Source organism: Leopardus geoffroyi, chromosome A3, assembly GCF_018350155.1.
Source record: "Leopardus geoffroyi isolate Oge1 chromosome A3, O.geoffroyi_Oge1_pat1.0, whole genome shotgun sequence".
NCBI lineage: Eukaryota > Metazoa > Chordata > Mammalia > Carnivora > Felidae > Leopardus > Leopardus geoffroyi.
In genome coordinates this window covers 33,661,886-33,679,906 of record NC_059336.1, presented here as the reverse complement: position 1 = coordinate 33,679,906, position 18,021 = coordinate 33,661,886, and positions in this window count along the sequence as shown.

Below are 18,021 nucleotides of genomic sequence, written 5' to 3'. Positions count from 1 at the left end.
TTGAAATTTTAATCTTGTTTTTATATAATTCAACATAATAAGCATAGTTCTTTTAAAGTCTGTGCCTGATAACTGCAAAATCTTAAGCCTCTATGGGTCTTTTTCTTTTGAGTGTTGTCTTTCTTCCATGTTAGCATATCTCTTCATGTGATTAACTTTTTATTGTGAGGAGATTTGAAAACGGGTCTGCAAAATAATTTGAGACCTCAGATGACAGATGGTGTTCACTCCCTAGAAGGAATTTAAATTAGGTTTTGTAGTTTTTGTTGGTGACTTCCTGCTAGATCCCTAAGAGTATTAGTCGCAAGGATCATCTAAATCAGATTTCTGAGACTAAGATTACTTGAAACTGAGCTGCAGTCATTATGAAGAACTACTAACTGTAGCCTGTAAGGTTCCAAACCTTTATAATTTTATTAGTCAGGGATCAATGAGAAAGCAAAACTACTACAAGTCATGAGAGAAGAGCATTATTAAAGAATTTGATGTTAAATATTTGTGGGAGAAGCTAAAGAATTGAAAGGCTGAGGGACACCTGCATGGCTCAGTTAGTTGAGTGTCCGACTTCAGGTCAGGTCATGATTTCATGGTCTGTGAGTTCGAGCCCCATGTCAGGCTCTGTGATGACAGCTCAGAGCCTGGAGCTTGCTTCGGATTATGTCTCTCCCTCTCTCTGCCCCTACCCTGCTCATGCTTCTGTCTGTCTGTCTCTCTCTTTCTCTCAAAAGTAAATTAACATTAAAAATTAAAAAAAAAAGAATTGAAAGGTTGAAAGGAGTAATCAGAAGATCATAGAATCACCAACCATTGTGTCTAATAAGCCATGTACATCCAGACAGCAACTGGTATAATGAAAGGGAAGCTGGTTGAGAAGGTTACAAGAAATCCTTGCTTTTTCTAATCTGAAGGCAAGAGTTTGGTGATGCGAATGGAATAGCTGTTAATTAGTAGGAATTGCAGTAGTGAAGAAGAATTGAACTTTGAGAATAGATTGAAGGTAAACTGGACTTTCAAACAACTTTGCATCTGCCACCCCACCTAATCATGGCCGTCTTCACAGAGTAATGGTTGATGCCTTGCCTCTATCTCCCTAATCTTTTGCGAGTTCCTTTTTTTTTTTTTTTTTTTTGGTTAACTCCAAACTGTACTATCAAATAGAAAAAGATACTCTGGGATATATGGTTTCCCCCTTAACTAAGTTGACAATAGAACTTTCCAGCACAAGTTTCCAACACAAATGAGGGGTGTTAAGGATTCTCTATTCTTGGAACCCAGAAATGTTAACAGTTTTCCTAATAATTTCTTGGTGGTCCTTCTTGGCTGAAGTTTTGATGTTTACTTCATGTTATGGAAATTTTTTTCTAGCATATCTTTGATTATTTCATCTCAGTTGGAAGAACATTTCCCATGGGTCTCTCACTTTTCTGTACATTTTATGAACAGGAACACTGCCATTTGTTGCATACTATCTTTTATAACAAACCTAGAATGTGAAGACAGTGTCTCCTTTCAGAACAAAAAGCAAGTTTGCATACAGCTTAGGAAGGCAGGGATAGTGTCTTTCCAGTATAAGAGACCTGCATACTTACTGCCTTTATAAAAGATACGGGTTACTTGACCTCAGGTTCTTCATTAACAGGGATCCATCTGGACCCATCTGTGTCACCCTGTAGGATTTGGGGAAAAGGAGAAATGATGCAAATAATATGCTCATGCTGCTTGCTGTGCCATGAGCATCAAAGGCTTTTATCTCTGACCCTGGAGACCTGTGTCTTCTGCCAGCATTCATAAAACCATGGCAGGCTAACGTCTTAGCTTGAAAGTAGGGTATAATCCAAAGTTCACAGTTTCTAACACGGTCCTTCCTTCTGTGTTTTATTTTTCTGCTATTTTGTTTGCTTCCTGAATTTCTATTAGATGCTATGTTTGTTATGCATACCTTCCAATTCTGTGAAGTTTTTTCTCCTATTTGCCAGTGATTCATCTTGTCACCCTTCATTTTATGGGACTTAACTGATTTATTCTTCTAAATTATTAATTATCTTCCAATGTTGTCCATTATATTATTTAGCCTTTTAATTAAATAATTTAAATCCCCTCCCCCAAAATCCTCTTGTTGTTATTTATTCTCTTTTATAGTAACATTTATTCAGGCTCTGCTTGCCTTCTTTACCAAGACCAATGCCCAAGATAAGACCCTGCATTTTTAAAGGATATAATAGTTGGGAGTTGAGTCTCTCTGACTTGGGAATAAGACATTAATGGCAGTCACTCTGAATATATGGGGAGGGACATGAAATAAGAAATTGCTTAGAATTATGGGGTACATGGGTGGCTCAGTCAGTTAAGCATCCAACTCTTGATTTTGGCTCAGGTCATGATCTCTTGGTTCATGAGATCGACCCTCACGTCAGGCTCTGTGCTGAGAGGGCAGAGCCTGTGTTTATGATCCTCTCTCCCTTTCTCTTTGCTCCTTGCTGCTTTTAAATAAAAGAAGTTGCTGAAAATTATGATCTGCTGATAGTACCTTTTTTTGTTTTCAAGGATTTTCACATATTTGCTATTTCAAAATAATCCAGTTTTATTTTAGTGAGAATTTTAGACAAAGAAGAAATAAAGTCCTCACTACACAATTCTTAATACCAGGTTACTAGAAAATGTTTTCATTAATCTGTTTTGTAACAAATATGGTTTATTTAAATACAAAGAGAAAAAATATCTTCAGAATAAACAATGAGCCCTAAACTAGTGGTTCTCAAACTCTCTCTTTCTTATATGCATTTGTTTCACACATGGTCAACACAGTTTGAGATTAGTATTGACCAATGTGGATGGTCTGGACTTTATATTAATAACTTGGCCCATTTTGTTTCTTTGAGTGTAATAAAGTTTATTTTTCTGATGAGAAGAAAAAGGAGGAAAGAATTAGCAAACTAAACAAATTTTAAACTATTACTGAGGCTCTCGTTCTGTTTTTGTCTCCAATGACTCCAGCAGAAATATGAACATAGTCTGACAAACTAGGGAACTCTCTGTGCATTTAGCAGGAGTATACTTCAGTTTATGATCCACATGGAACTGCAGTGGCCAGCCATAATTATCCAAGTGGTTTCATAACTTGTCTACTGTTTTGGAATCAGCTGTACCTCACTTCTTTGCTGTTTGGTTCAATCCAAGAAAAAGTTCCCTTGGTAGGAATCCTACAAATGGATCTTTTTATTCTAATTTTTTACCTTTCTCTAATAATTCAGTCAGGTTTTACTAGACCAGACAAGCAGGAGATGAGTTTTCCATAACCCTTTATTCTTGGCAGGAAAGCTCTGGGCTTGGTTACATTTCTGTCTTTCGGTGCTAATTCTGTAGCTTCTGTTTTGTTTTGTTTTTTTTTTTATTTCAACTGGATGAATTCCTTCAATGTCAGGTCTGTGAACACAGTGAGCTAATGGTGCTCCCTCAAATATGACCAGGATACAGATATGTAACTTGGTGCATAGCTTCCAAAATATCCATGTCTAAGCTTTCACGTTCTCCCAGGTGTAAGCCATTGCAAGGAAACCTATCATCCATATTTTCAGATTGTCTATTAAACCACTTTTGCCCAAATGGACTTACCATTCAGTGGACCTGCTGGAAATTCAATGTTAGAGGCTAAAATGATAGGCTTTAGAGCCAGAGCTCCTGGGTTTGAACCCTGACTCTACTGTTTCCTACCAGAGTGATGCTGGGGAAAATATTTAATATTTTTTACAACACTTAATGATTCAAAAGTTCTAACTCTTCCTAACTCCTAGCAATAAAAATATAAATACCTTAGGCTGGCTTTCAAAACCCTCTGAAATATGACCCCATCAGATAATTCCTCACCAAAAGTTGGCTTCCTTCCCATATTATAAATTCCACTCAATTAAATTATCCATGACTTCTAAAATGTTATTTCTTCTCCTTTATACCCATCTAAATGCTTCTCATCCTATATTCCAGTACAAATTATACTTCCTTCATGGAGTCCTCTAAGATTACCGGACCTTGTATTCACATCCGTTTTCTCTGGTTCTTTGAAAAAAAAAACAATAAAATTTATACACCTCTAAACAGACTTCAAGAAATAAAAAGAGAAAAGACTCAAATAAAATCACAAATCAGAGAGGAGAAATATAAGGCAACACCACAAAAATACAAACAATTATAAGAGAATATTATGAAAAACTATATGCCAACAAATTGGACAACCTAGAAGATATGGATAAATTGCTAGAAACATATAATCTACCAAAACTGAAATAGGAAGAAATAGAAAATTTGAACAGACTAATAACCAGCAAAGGAATTGAATCAGTTATCAAAAAACTATCAACAAACAAAAGACCAAGACCAGATGGTTTCACAGATGAATTCTACCAAACATTTAAAGAAGAGTTAATACTTATTCTTCTCAAACTAGTCCAAAAAATAGGGAAAAAATCCAAATTAATTCTATGAGGCCAGGATTATCCTAATACTAAAACATGATCAAGACACCACTAAAAAAGAGACCTACAGGCCCGTATCCCTGATGAACAGAGATACAAAAATCCTGAAGACAACTGCAGAAAAAATCATTAACCACAATCATGTGAGATTTATTCCTGGGTTGCAAGCATTGTTCAATATTCACAAATCAATCGATGTGATATATCACATTAATAAGAGAAAGGATAAGAACCATGTGATCATTTCAGTAGATGCAGAAAAAGCATTTGAGAAAGTACAACATCTATTCATCATAAAAACCCTAAACAAAATAGATTTCAAGAGAATACACCTCAACAGAATAAAGGCCATATATTAAAAGCCCACAGGGAACATCATACTCAATGGTGAAAAACTGAGAGCCTTTCCCCTAAGGTCAGGAAGAAAACAAGGATATTCACTTTCACCACTTCCATGAAACAGTACTAGTACTAGTATTGAAGGTCCTAGCCACAGCAAATAGACAACAAAAAGAAACAAAAGGCATCCGAATTGGCAAGGAAGAAGTAAGACTATCTGCAGATGACATGATACTGTATATAGAAAACCTGAAAGACTCCACCAAAAAACTGCTAGTACTGAAATGAATTCAGTAAAGCCACAGGGTACAAAAGCAATGTGCAGAAATTTGTTGCATTTCTATACACCAATAATGAAGCAGCAGAAAAAGAATTTAAGAAAATAACCCCATTTAAAAATTGCAAGAAAATAATAAGATACCTAGGAATAAACCTAACCAAAGTGATGAAAGACCTGTATTCTGAAAACTGTAAAATGGTGATGAAAGAAGTTGAAGATGACACAGAGAAATGGAAAGACATTCCATGCTCATGGATTGGAAGAACAAATAGTATTAAAATGTTTATACTACCCAGAGCAATCCCTATAAAAATACCAACAGCATTTTTCACAGAACTAGAACAAGCAATTTGTATGGAACCACAAAAGATTCCAAATAGACAAAGCAATTGTTGAAAAGAAAAGCAAAGCTGGAGGATTCACAATTCCGGACTTCAAGTTGTATTACAAACCTGTAGTGATCAAAACAGTATGGTACTGGCACAAAAACAGACACATTGATCAATGGAAGAGAATAAAAAACTCAGAAATAAACCCACAGCTATGTGGTCAATTAATTTTCAACAAAACAAGAAGGAATATCCAATAAGAAAAGGGCAGTATCTTCTACAAATAGTGTTGGGAAAACTGGACAGCTACATGCAAAAGAAAGAAACTGGACCACTTTCTTACACCATACACAAAAATAAATCCAAAATGGATTAAAGATCTAAATATGAGACCTTAAACCATAAAAATCTTGGAGGACAACGTAGGCAGTAAGGCCCTATCAACCTTTTTCTACATATGTGTCCTGAGGCAAGGGAAACAAAAAGAAAAATAAACTACTGGTACTGCATCAAAATAAAAAGCTTCTGTACAGCAAAGGATACAGTCAACAAAACTAAAAGGAAACCTTTGGAATGGAAGAAGATATTTGCAAATGACATACTACTGAAAGGTTAGTATCCAAAACATATAAAAACTCATAACACTGAACACCCAAATATCAATCTAATTTAAAACTAGGCAAAAAAATAAATAAAATAAGGGCTGAAGACATGAAAAGACATTTCTCCAAAGGAGACATCTAGTTGACCAACAGACAGTTGAAAAGATGTTCATTATCACTTACCATCAGGGAAATTCAAATCAAAACTACAATGAGATATCACTTCACACCTGTCAGGATTGGTAAAATCAGCAACACAAAGAGCAACAAGTGTTGGTGAGAATGTGGAGAAAAAGGCACCCACATGCACTGTTGATGGGAATGCCAACTGGTACAGCCACTGTGTAAAATAGTATGGAGTTTCCTCAAATATTTAAAAAATAGGACTACCATAATATCCAGCAATTACACTGCTGAGTATTAACCTAGAAAATACAAATACATTAATGCAAAGGGATATATGCATCTTAAGGGTCTCTGAAAACCCTTTAGAAACCATCTGAAAACCTTTAGAAACTCTACTGGTGTCATTGCCTTTGAAAATGACCCTTTTATATTTTGAATCTGCAAATGACTTCCCATAACACTTCACACACACACACACACACACACACACACACACACGTAAAATTCTATGCCATGGCTAAGAAGACACTGTTGATCTGTTCAACCTATTTCTTGCTCTTATCTTGCATCACTCTCCCTTTTGATTACTATATTTTAACCAAAATGAACTTTTTAGTTCTCAGAACCTGCCAACTCAGAAGCTTTGTAGATCTGCTGTTCATTCTTCCTGGAAAGATCTCTCTTCTTATTAAGATTGGTTCTTCCTCATCTTCAGTTCTGTTGATAGTTTAGACTTTCTGGTTTCCCTCAGAAATTCTGATTCATTAGTCTGAAGTGAGACACAAAAATTTTCATTTTAATAAGAACTTGGGATAGTACTGATGTAGACAGTACATGTACACACAATGAAGAGCCCTAATTTCAAATTCTTAAATGGTGCAATTGCAGTTCTTACAAGCACGGAGGAGACTTCCTCCACATCCATGGGAATAAGTTCTGGGGAAGACATTGTCCCTGAGGACTCAGCTTTAGCTTGAAAGAAATAACAGACCTACTAGAAAATCCCACCTAATCAGCATTTCATACTGCATCTTTGTGACATCTGCATCTTCAATGAAAGATGCCTAAGTTTTTGTGTTGACCAGTCTCTCATCTCTTACTACCAAATCTGTTTTCATCTCTGAAGTTTTCTCAAACTATATTTGATGCGCCTTTATTTTTTTTTTAACTTTCTTAAAATCTTCTAATGTGTGTTTATTTTTGAGAGAGAGAGACAGACTGCAAGCAGGGGAGGGGCAGAGAGAAAGGGAGATACAGAATCCAAAGCAGGCTCCAGGCTCTGAGCTCTCAGCACAGAGCCCAATGCGGGGCTTGAACTCACAAACCCTGAGATCATGACCTGAGTTGAAGTCGGATACTTAACCGACTGAGCCACCCAGGCACCCCTGATGCACCTTTAGATTTAAGGAAAGTAGTCCTTCTCACCATATTAAGTGTTGGCCTACTCATTCTCTGTTGCTTTGATTTTCATTCTTCACTTGTTATTGTGATTATGTATTATTTCTTCAACAAAGCTTCTGATATTTCTCCTGGGCCAAAACAGAAACTTCCTTGTTTGTTTGTTTATAGTGTTTCACTCATATCTCCATTACAATTCAAGATCTCTATTAAAATTTAATTTAAAATTGAAATTTTGATTGAAATCAGAATTATAGCAAGGACTTCTGTGTAAGTTCTAACACAGGTCCTCCTGCATCCATTGCTCTCATTTATAAATATTTTATCATAGCTCAGAACTCTGCCTAATATTGAATTGTGCTTTATTCATTTGCTTACAGTCTATTTCTTCCCCTTATATTGTAAACTGCATGTGGGGAGGGACTTTACCCATTCTTTTCTGCTATCTCCCAAGAATAGTGCCTAGAATATACAGTACAGGCTCAATAAACATTAAATTAATAGGTAAATATCTTTAGTTCCTTATAATTTTTCTGTTTATATATATTTTTTCTTCATAAGCACTTTATTTTTTAATGTTTATTTTTGAGAAGGGACAGAGAGAGAGACAATGTGAGCAGGGGAGGGTCAGAAAGGGAGACACAGAATCCAAAGCATGCTCCAGGTTCTGAGATGTCAGCACAGAGCCTGATGCGGGGCTCAAACCCACAAACCATGAGATCATGACCTGAGCTGAAGTTGGACACTTACTCAACTGAGCCACCTGGGCACTCCTCTTCAGAAGCACTTTAGATGCTATTAGCGCTACTAGAATCTAACATAGTTCCTGGTGTGTAAAATGTATGGAATAAATGCTTACTGGAAATTACATGTATTCTTTTCTTATACATTTTGTGTATTTCATACAACAGGTAAGACAACATAATCATTTTATGTGTTATGTGTGTTTGATAGAGCTTGAATTTTCAACAGCCCTAATTTGGTTGTGATGAGTCAGATGTGCCAGAGGATATTTTGATAACTGTCTGTTTCTAAAGATGTGACCAGTGGGATGACCTGAGTGAGGCTAGGAGATTCATTTTTCTTTTTTTTTTTTTTAATTTTTTTTTCAACGTTTATTTATTTTTGGGACAGAGAGAGACAGAGCATGAACGGGGGAGGGGCAGAGAGAGAGGGAGACACAGAATCGGAAACAGGCTCCAGGCTCTGAGCCATCAGCCCAGAGCCCGACGTGGGGCTCGAACTCATGGACCGCGAGATCGTGACCTGGCTGAAGTCGGACGCTTAACCGTCTGCGCCACCCAGGCGCCCCTATTTTTCTTTTGCAAGTAACTGGGAACAAAACAAACACCTGCTTAATGGCAACACAATGGTCAAAAAGAGACCTTAAGATACTCACCTCAATTACAGAGGGATTTTGAGTTCAAGGGGAAATTCTAAATTCAAGATTATCTTCAACCTAACAGACTGAGTTAAATAAATCAAAAAATAAAATAAAAATTCTAAAAAGAACAAGTAGAAATGCATTAATATCTAGCTGATTTGCCCTATAGTTAAAACTACGTATAATAGAGGTCCTTAAGCTTTTTTGGATCCTATACTGTTTTCAAGCTGAGCTGTGTAAAGTCCTCCTGTACTAGAGACACCAAAGCCAGAGAGGGATGTAAGCTTGGACCCACTCCCACTCTAGTCTAGCCTTCACTTCAAAACCAAGAGAAGTCCAAGTACAGAGAATCCTGGGAATCTGCCCTGGTTTTTCATCATGACTGATGTGGATGATAAAGACAGGTAATTTAAGTATGAGGAGAAATCAGAAAGTTATAAATGTGTGAAACTGGAAGATATTATAAAAGATCACCTTCACCTCTTCCCCACCTGTGGTTTTTCTGTGTTGATAGAGATATCATCAAATGACTCCCCCCACCACCACCCTCGACTCCCTCAGGTTGAAATACCAGCATAGCTCCCCTCATGCAAGGACAAAGCCAGCTGAGTTCTCTGTAGGTGAGCAGCAGACCCTGTGAGTGCACCTCTCTGTCAGGGTGTTGTTAACCTGGCACCACTCCATCATAGCCTCCTTAGCAGTGTGTAACTATTCTTTTCCTAGTTCATACTCTGCCACCAGAGTCTACAAATATATATATTTCAAACCTGTGCTTTCACTTAACTACTCACTGTGAGACTGTGAGTCTTAATTACTGAACTGATGACAACCCTGGTTTCCTCATTTTTAAATTGCAGTTTGTTCTAAGAATTAAATAAAAGAAATATAAATGAAGGAGTCTGGCACACAACTGGCTCCTTTTTACACCTCTATATTATTATCCCCCTTATTGTGAAAATGTCCCTATCAGTTGCATGTTTAATCTTTTTTTTCTTTTCAGACAATTATGTTTTCGTATATGCAAGTGAAAGTGTGTAACTCTAAACCTACTTTATTTCTTATAAGCTTATTTCTCTCTCTGTCTTTCTGTCTGTCTGTCTGTCTCTCTCTCTCTCTCTCTCACACACACACACACACACACACACACACACACACACACTTTGTTTTACAAATTCAAGGGAGTTCTATTGCCAATATTTTTTTTCACTATTATCCCACATAATGCAGTGGTACTTCTAGAAATGAATTCAGTCTGGCAGAATAAAGGCACATCCAAATGTACCTTCTTAGTTCCCAAATACTCCCACTAAGTAAATTTCTCAATTGGTAAATTAAGATTTTCAAAGCTGTGAAAAGAAACTTGAGATTTATGGTTGCGCATTTTGGTACATGTGAAATAATTTTTAACTGCTACTGTCATCAAAATCATGAAAGGTTTTGGAGTGAGTCTGGGATGGAAACTATTCTTACCCTAGGGAGGAAGTACAGAGTGTACTTTATGTAAAGTCTATTGCTTCAATCCTTATGCTTTGCTTTCTGCCAGAAAATGAGGTAGTTTGCCATTGAGAGGCTTGGGGACTGTCTAACTGTGGCAAATGCACTAGGTTCAATAAACAAGAACATGACTGTATCTAATCTAAGCTTCAGAGAGAAGTTAAAAACCCACATCCTAGAAAAAGCAACTAACAGTGTTAAAATTCAGGAGCATTTGCACTCAATTCTAAGATTTTTCTTGTTCTCTTTCATTACATTTCAGTTCTGGAGAGTCATGACAGGTAATTTGTATCACATGTCCACCAGTGACTGTATGAATCTCTGTAGTGCCCTCTGGCCGGTATTCAGTGCTAAATAATGATGTAACTTATATCATGATTTCAATTTTATGATCTCACAGAATGAACACCTGTTTAGTGAGGGGAACTAAAAAATTAGCCTATTAAATATTTTGTTTGCCTGTTTTTTTTTTCTGAAATAGCATAGTGGCTTAATGGAGTATGAAAATGAAAAAAATTACAGAATTAAGTGCTCATTCATCATTTATATATGAAAAGACTAATTCTAGAATAATCTTTAATAACAAAGTACACAGAAGAACTTCTGGCTGGGTATAGTACTCACATAATGTCAACACATCAGCAAATTATCCTTTTCATACACTTCATAATTCACATGATCCTTGTTTAATATACTTTTGTCTACTGGATTCTTAACTCCAGAGATTTCAGAAGGGAACATTTCTAGTTAAAAATAGCTCAGTAAATTGCAGATTTCTCTATTTGGCATGGAAGAAGTTGTTATGATTTGTTTAAATCAATGAGAGAATTAGCATTGAGTGTTTTGTAAACACTTAACAAATGAAGCAGAAAAGTTGGCCTTTTTTCTGGTAAATTTTTAGTGATGGTCTTGTTTTGTGAGCTTTACTCTTATAGTAAATTAAGACTCTTTGGTTATGTGGTGACCCCACCTTACCCAAGATTTTACTTGGCCATCTGTCCTCTAGCACTTTGGTTCTGAGAAGATTCTTCCCTGTGATGGAAACAGAGTGCTCCAGATCAATGAAAGCACCCTTTCTGGTATACTGTGGCCACCACTCCTGTGTTATGTTAAGGATCAATGGAACCTGACACACTGTTTCTCAATCTCAGGAGAGTCGTATTGCCAAACAGCTGAAATGTGTAAGGAACGGCTGTGTAGAAGAAAAGAATGGAGTGGCTGTTTGGTCAAACAGCAAGTCTTAGGTGACAATTCCTGTTGGGCTCCTAAAAGCTGTTTTTCTCTGGTCTTATTCGCTGTGAATGTGGGTCACGGAAGCAATGCCATCTTCTATTCACACAGCTTGAAGTCAAAGTCCAGCTCCTTGTTTGTCTTCCATATAAACAAGGACAAATTTCTTTCTCTGAATGGTGTAACTTCATTGAAACATTATATTCTGTTAGGTAAAGGTCTCTAATTTTTCCTTCCTATTCATTCAGCAAGCACTTCACTTCAGGCACCATCTGGTGGGTAATAGGTACTATAAGGGGAAATGAAATAAGCATTAAAAAAGGCTTATATTTATTGAGAGCTTCTTATGGGCCACTTTCTAAGCTCTTTGCATGTATTAACTCATTTAATATATCTATGAGGCAGGTATATTATTATAACAATTTTATAGATGAGAAAAGTCATTCACAGAGAGATTGGGCAATGGTAGAGTTGACAAGTTAACCCTGATAATCTAACCTCGATCCTGGCACTCTTTACTGTAGCATGGCTGTTTGCTCTAATTCTAGGGATTAAGAACTATATTTGTGAAGCAGTAAGAAAATAATTATTAAAATTACATGAGCATTTTTTATCTGCCTGTAAGATTAAATGAGCTGTACATTCATGATATGTGCACTTAAGGCTTCAGTGCATATTATGGACTGAATGTTTGTGTCTCCCCTGAATTCACACATTGACATCCTAACCACCAGTGTGATGGTATTAAGAGGTGGTAATTTGGAGAAGTAATTAAGTCAAGAGGATGAAGCCCTTATGAGTAGGGTTAGTGCCCTCTTAAAAGGGACCCCAAACAGCTCTCTCTTCTTCCATCATCATGTGAAGATACAAGGAGATGTTAGCAGTCTGCAACCTACAAAAATGGATCCTCAGCAAAATCTAACCATGCAGGCACCCTGATCCTGGATTTCCAGTCTCCAGAGATGTGAGGAAAAAATGTCTGTTGTTAATAAGCCACCCAGTCTATCTATAGTACTATTATAGTGCCCCGAAATGACTAAAATGGTACACAATTTAAAGCTGAAAAATAATCACATGAGCATGGTTATGTTATGACAACACAGAACAACATATGTGCATAAATGCTGGGGCAAAGCTTTAACACAAAGGCTTTAAAAGCTATAATAAGGATGTCTGTGTGCATGTTCCTAATCAATGCTATCGCTGTTGGAAATCTACCCATTAGTACATATGTGTCACTATCAGATCCATGATGTCATTCTTGCTAGGAGAAGGCACAAGTAAGTTTACACTCACTATGCTGAGAAACTAGTTATGTGATTCAGGTTTTAAAATTTGTGTGAATTCTCACTTTAGACCTAGTCATCCTTATCCTTGAAGAGCTCTATGCTCACTCTTATCTGTAGGTCACATCTTACAGTGGGAATTGCAGTTACTGAATTAGGGAACCTAAATGCAGTGAAAGTAATTAGATCCCATAGTAGCAGGGGCCAGGTGGCAGCATGTAACCATCAAGGGCAAGATGGACATGGTTACCATAATGAACAACAGAGTCAAAGCAGCAATCAGAATACTCTGACCCATGCAGACCTATGGCTCTGGCTAATCATTGTGTTCCTAAAAGTGAAATAGGTAGGAAGTCTATTAAATTCTTACTTGATCTGTATAAACAAGAATGTTTTAGGTCAATGAACAAAAGTCTAACTTGAATCATAAAAACAGAAAGTCACAGCCTCTCCATCAGTTCCCATATTTGAGCCAGTTTATAGAACCAGAACCTCTTGAATGAAGAGGAAGCTGGGTCCCCTTGAGGAAGGATCCCAGTACACTGCCAAAATTTATACTGTTAATCTTTCTCCCAGACTTCCCCAAAGGGATCTATGGCCTTTTACCAGGGCAGCTGTCCATGGGTGAAACACAAATAATCAGAATTTTCAGGGACTGCTGGCCACTGCCTCTGAACTAACTCCAGAACACCCAAAATATCACTGTGGCCCACTAGTCAGAGTAGGGGTTTCTGGAAATCAGATGATCAATGGAGATTTAGGTGAAGCTTGTCTCACAATGGGCCCAGTGGGAACACATCCTGTGGTTATGTCCCCAGTTCTGGAATGCACAACTGGAATAGCCATACTCAGCAGCTGCCAGAATCACCAGAGTGGTTCCCTGGCCAGTGAAGTGAGGGCTGTTATGGGAAAGGCCAAGTGAAAACTACTAGAACCACCTCTACCTAGGAAAATAGCAAAACAGAAACAATACTGTGTTCTTGGAGGGACTGCAGAGATTACTGCCACCATCAAGGACTGGAAAGATGTAGGTGTAGTGATTCTCACTGCCTCCCTCTTCAACTTGCCTATTTGGTCTATGCAGAAGGCAGCTGGATTTTGGAGAATGACAATGAGTTGTCATAAAGCTTAGCCAGGTAGTGACTACAATTTCAGCTGTTCCAGATGTGGTTACATCATTTGAACAAATTAACACATCCTCTGCTACCTGGTATGCAGCCATTGATCTGGAAAATGCCCTTTTCTCCATCCCTGTCTATAAGGGTCACTAGAGGCCATTTTGCTCTCAGCTGCCAAGGCTAGCAATACATCATCATTTTCCTATCTCAGAAGTATATCAGTTCTTGAGATCTATGTCATAAATTAGCTCAAAAGAATATTGATTGCCTTTTCCTTCCACATGATACCACACCAATCCATTATATTGATGACATTATAAGACCTAGTGAGCAAGAAGTAGCAACTATTCTAGATTTATTAGTAATACATCTGCATGTCAGAGGGTGGGAAATAATACGACAGAAATTCAGAGGCCTTCTACATCAGTGAAATTTCTAGGGTTCCAGTGCTGTGGGGCATGTCAAGATAGGCCTTCTAAGGGGAAAGACAAGATAGTTGCCACATCTGGCCCCTCCTACAACCAAGAAGGAGGCACAATGCCTAGTGGGCTGCTTTGGTTTTTGGACGCCACTTATTCCTCACTTGAGTGTTTTACTCCAACCCATTTGCTAAGTGACCCAAAAAGCATAGTTTTGAGTGGGGCTCAGAATAGGAGAATGCTCTGTAATAGGTCCGGGCTTCCAAGCAAACTTTCTGCCACTTGGGCCATATGATCCAGCAGTTCCAATGGTATTTGACATGTCACTTGTAATAGGGGGCTTGTTTGGAGCCTTTGGCAGGCCCCTACAGGTGAATCACAGCAATGGCCCTTAGGTTGTTGGAGCAAAGCACTACCATCCTCTGCAAAAAAACCTACTCTCCTTTTGAGACTAGCTCTTGGCCTGCTGCAGGGCCTTAACAGAGACTTTATGGGTCACCAAGTTTCCACATAGCCTGTCCTGCCTGTCACGAACTGGGTGTTATCTGACCCCGCAGCACAGTTGCACCACACCATCAAGCAGAGGGGATATATAGGAAATGGTGCCAGAGTAGGCCTTTAAGGTACAAGTTGTTTGAATAAGTGGCCCAAATGCCCACAGTCCTCACTCTTGTTACACTAACTCCTCTCTCCCAGACTGTGCTTTTGGCTTCATGGGAAGTTCCCTAAGATCATTTGACAGAGGAAGAGAAGACTTGAGCCTGGTTTATAGATGTTTATGCCAGAAAATGGATATCTGTACACAGTCCCTTCCTGGGACATCCCTGACAGACAGATATGAAGGGAGATCATCCCAATGAACCTTAATGTTCACTTTGCTTGGAGAAAGACATGTCAGATACGTGATTATATACAAATTCATGGGTGGTGGCCAATGGTTTGTCTGTATGTCAGAGATTTGGAAGGAACATGATTAGAAAATTGGTGATAAGGAAATTTGGGGAAGTTAGTGGATAGTTCTCTCAAAATGGGAAAAAAATGTTTTGCATGAGAATGCTCATCAAGGGGTGACCTCAACACAGGACTATTTTAATTAAGTGAATAAAATGTCTTGTGTGGATACCAGTCAGCTTCTTTCCCCAGATACTCCTGTTACTGCCCAAAGAGTTAATGAACAAAGGGTGATGGTGGCAGAGATGAAGAGAATGCTTGTAATCAGCAGTATTAACTTCTACTCACTAAAGCCAACCTGACTAAAGCCATTGCTGAGTGCTCAGATTGCCAGCAGCAAAGACCAATATTGAGTCTGGGATATGACAATATGGCATTATTTCCCAGGGTGCTCAGCCAGTAACCTGGTGGCACTTTGATTACATTGGACCACATCCATCATGGAAGGGCAGCATTTTGCTCTTATTGGAATAGATGCTCTGGATATGAATTTGCCTTCCCTGCAAGCAAAGTTTCTGCCATATGTGGACTTAAGATGCCTTACCCACCATCATGCTATTCCATACAGCATTGCTTCTGATTAAGGAACTTCACAGAAAATAACGTGTAGCAATGGGCCCCTGCTCATAGAATTTACAGGCCTTTCCATGTGTCTACCATTCTGAAGCAGGTGGCTTAATAAAATGGTGAAATGGCCCTTTGAAGACTCAGGTACAATGCAAGTGGTGGCAGTACTTTGCTGGACCACAGCAGGGTTCTTCAGAAGGCTGTATATGCTCTGTATCAGATCCATTATGTGGTGCTATTTCTCTGAAAGCCAGGATTCATAGGTCCAGGCATCAGAGGTGGAGATGGGAGTGGAACTACCCACCATAACCCTCTAGTGACTCACTAGTAAAATTTTTGCTTCCTGTTGCAATGACCATATGCTCTGCTGGCCTTTAGGTCTTAGATCCAAAGGAAGGAATGCTTCTACCAGGAGACACAACAGTCATTCCATCAAAGTCAAGGTTAAGATTGCCTCCAGGTCATTTTGGGTATCTCCTGTTTCTGAACCAACAAGCAAGGAAGGGAATTACTGTGCTGGTTGGGTTAATGGACTCTGATCGCCAAGGGCCAATTGGACTACTACTTCACAACAAAGATAATGTCTGAAATACAAGAAATATTTTAATGCATCTATTAGTATTAAGATGCCACGTGATTACAGTCAGTGGAAGAGTATGACACCTAATCCTAGCAGGACCACTAATAGTGCCAGACCCTTCTGAAATGAAAGTCTGGGTCACCTGACTAGGCTCAGTACCATTTTATATGTTTTCAGAAGACAGAGGAATCCAGAGTTGGTAGTAGAAGAAGATAGTCATAAAAAAAAAAAAAAGTGGCCAGGGTCACCTGGGTGGTTCAGTCGGCTAAGTTTCCACTTAGGCTCAAGTCATGATCTTAACCATTCCTGAGTTCAAGCCCCATATTGGGCTCTGTGCTGACAGCTCGGAGCCTGAAGCCTGTTTCAGATTCTCTATCTGATTCTCCCTCTCTCTATCTTCCCCTCCCCTGCTTGTGTTCTGTCTCTCTCAAAAATAAACAAACATTAAAAAAGTTTTTTAAGTGACCAAATAACTAATTACAGAAATGAGGACTGCAATTGTCATGAGTATTTCCTACTTACTTTATTATGAATGTTTGTGTGAATATGAATACATAGTTTTATGTCTTTGTTTTCTTCCCTCTCTTATTCCTTATCATGTAACATAAGGTGCATTGACTTTATTTTGTAAAGTTTATTTATTTTGAGAGAGGGAGAGCACACATATGAGTGGGGGGAGAGGCAGAGATTCCCAAGCAGGGTCCACACTGTCAGCACAGAGCCTGAAGCAGGACTTGAACCCATGAACTGTGAGTTCATGACCTGAGCTGAAACCAAGAGTCAGATGCTTAACTAACTGAGCCACCCAGGCATCTCAAAATGTACTGACTTGATATCATAGTATTCAAATATTGTTTATTTTAAATTATTGTATTTAAGTCTTGGGGTTATCAAGAAGAAGAGTAAACATCACTCAAGAATTTTATCTCCTTTTGTAGAGAAAGAGTTAGAATGTTTTCAGTTGTATTCAGGATAGTTGTATCATGTTAAGTGGAATTATGACTTTGTTATTATCTATTTGGAGATTAAGTATCATTTAAGGAGATGCATATGGGTATCCAGTTATAAAGTGTGGACTTGTGATGGTTAATTTTATTTGTCAATTTTACCAGGCTGCGATGTGCTAAGATTTTTGTCAAACATTACTCTGGGTATGACTGTAAAGGTTCTTTTGGAATTAATATTTGGACCTGTATATTGTCCTCCCTAATGTGGGTGCTCTCATCCAATCAATTGGAGACCCTACAAGAATAAAAAGGAGGGCATAAGAAGATGAGATTTTTCCTGCCTGATTACTTGAGCTGGAACATTAGTACTGGTCTTTTCCTGCCTTCAGACCCAAACTGAAACAAAAACTCTTGAGTGTGGAGCCTGTCAGCCTTCGGACTGGAACTTATACCATTGGCTCTCTTATTCTAAGACCTTCAGACTTGGGCTGGAACTAAATCT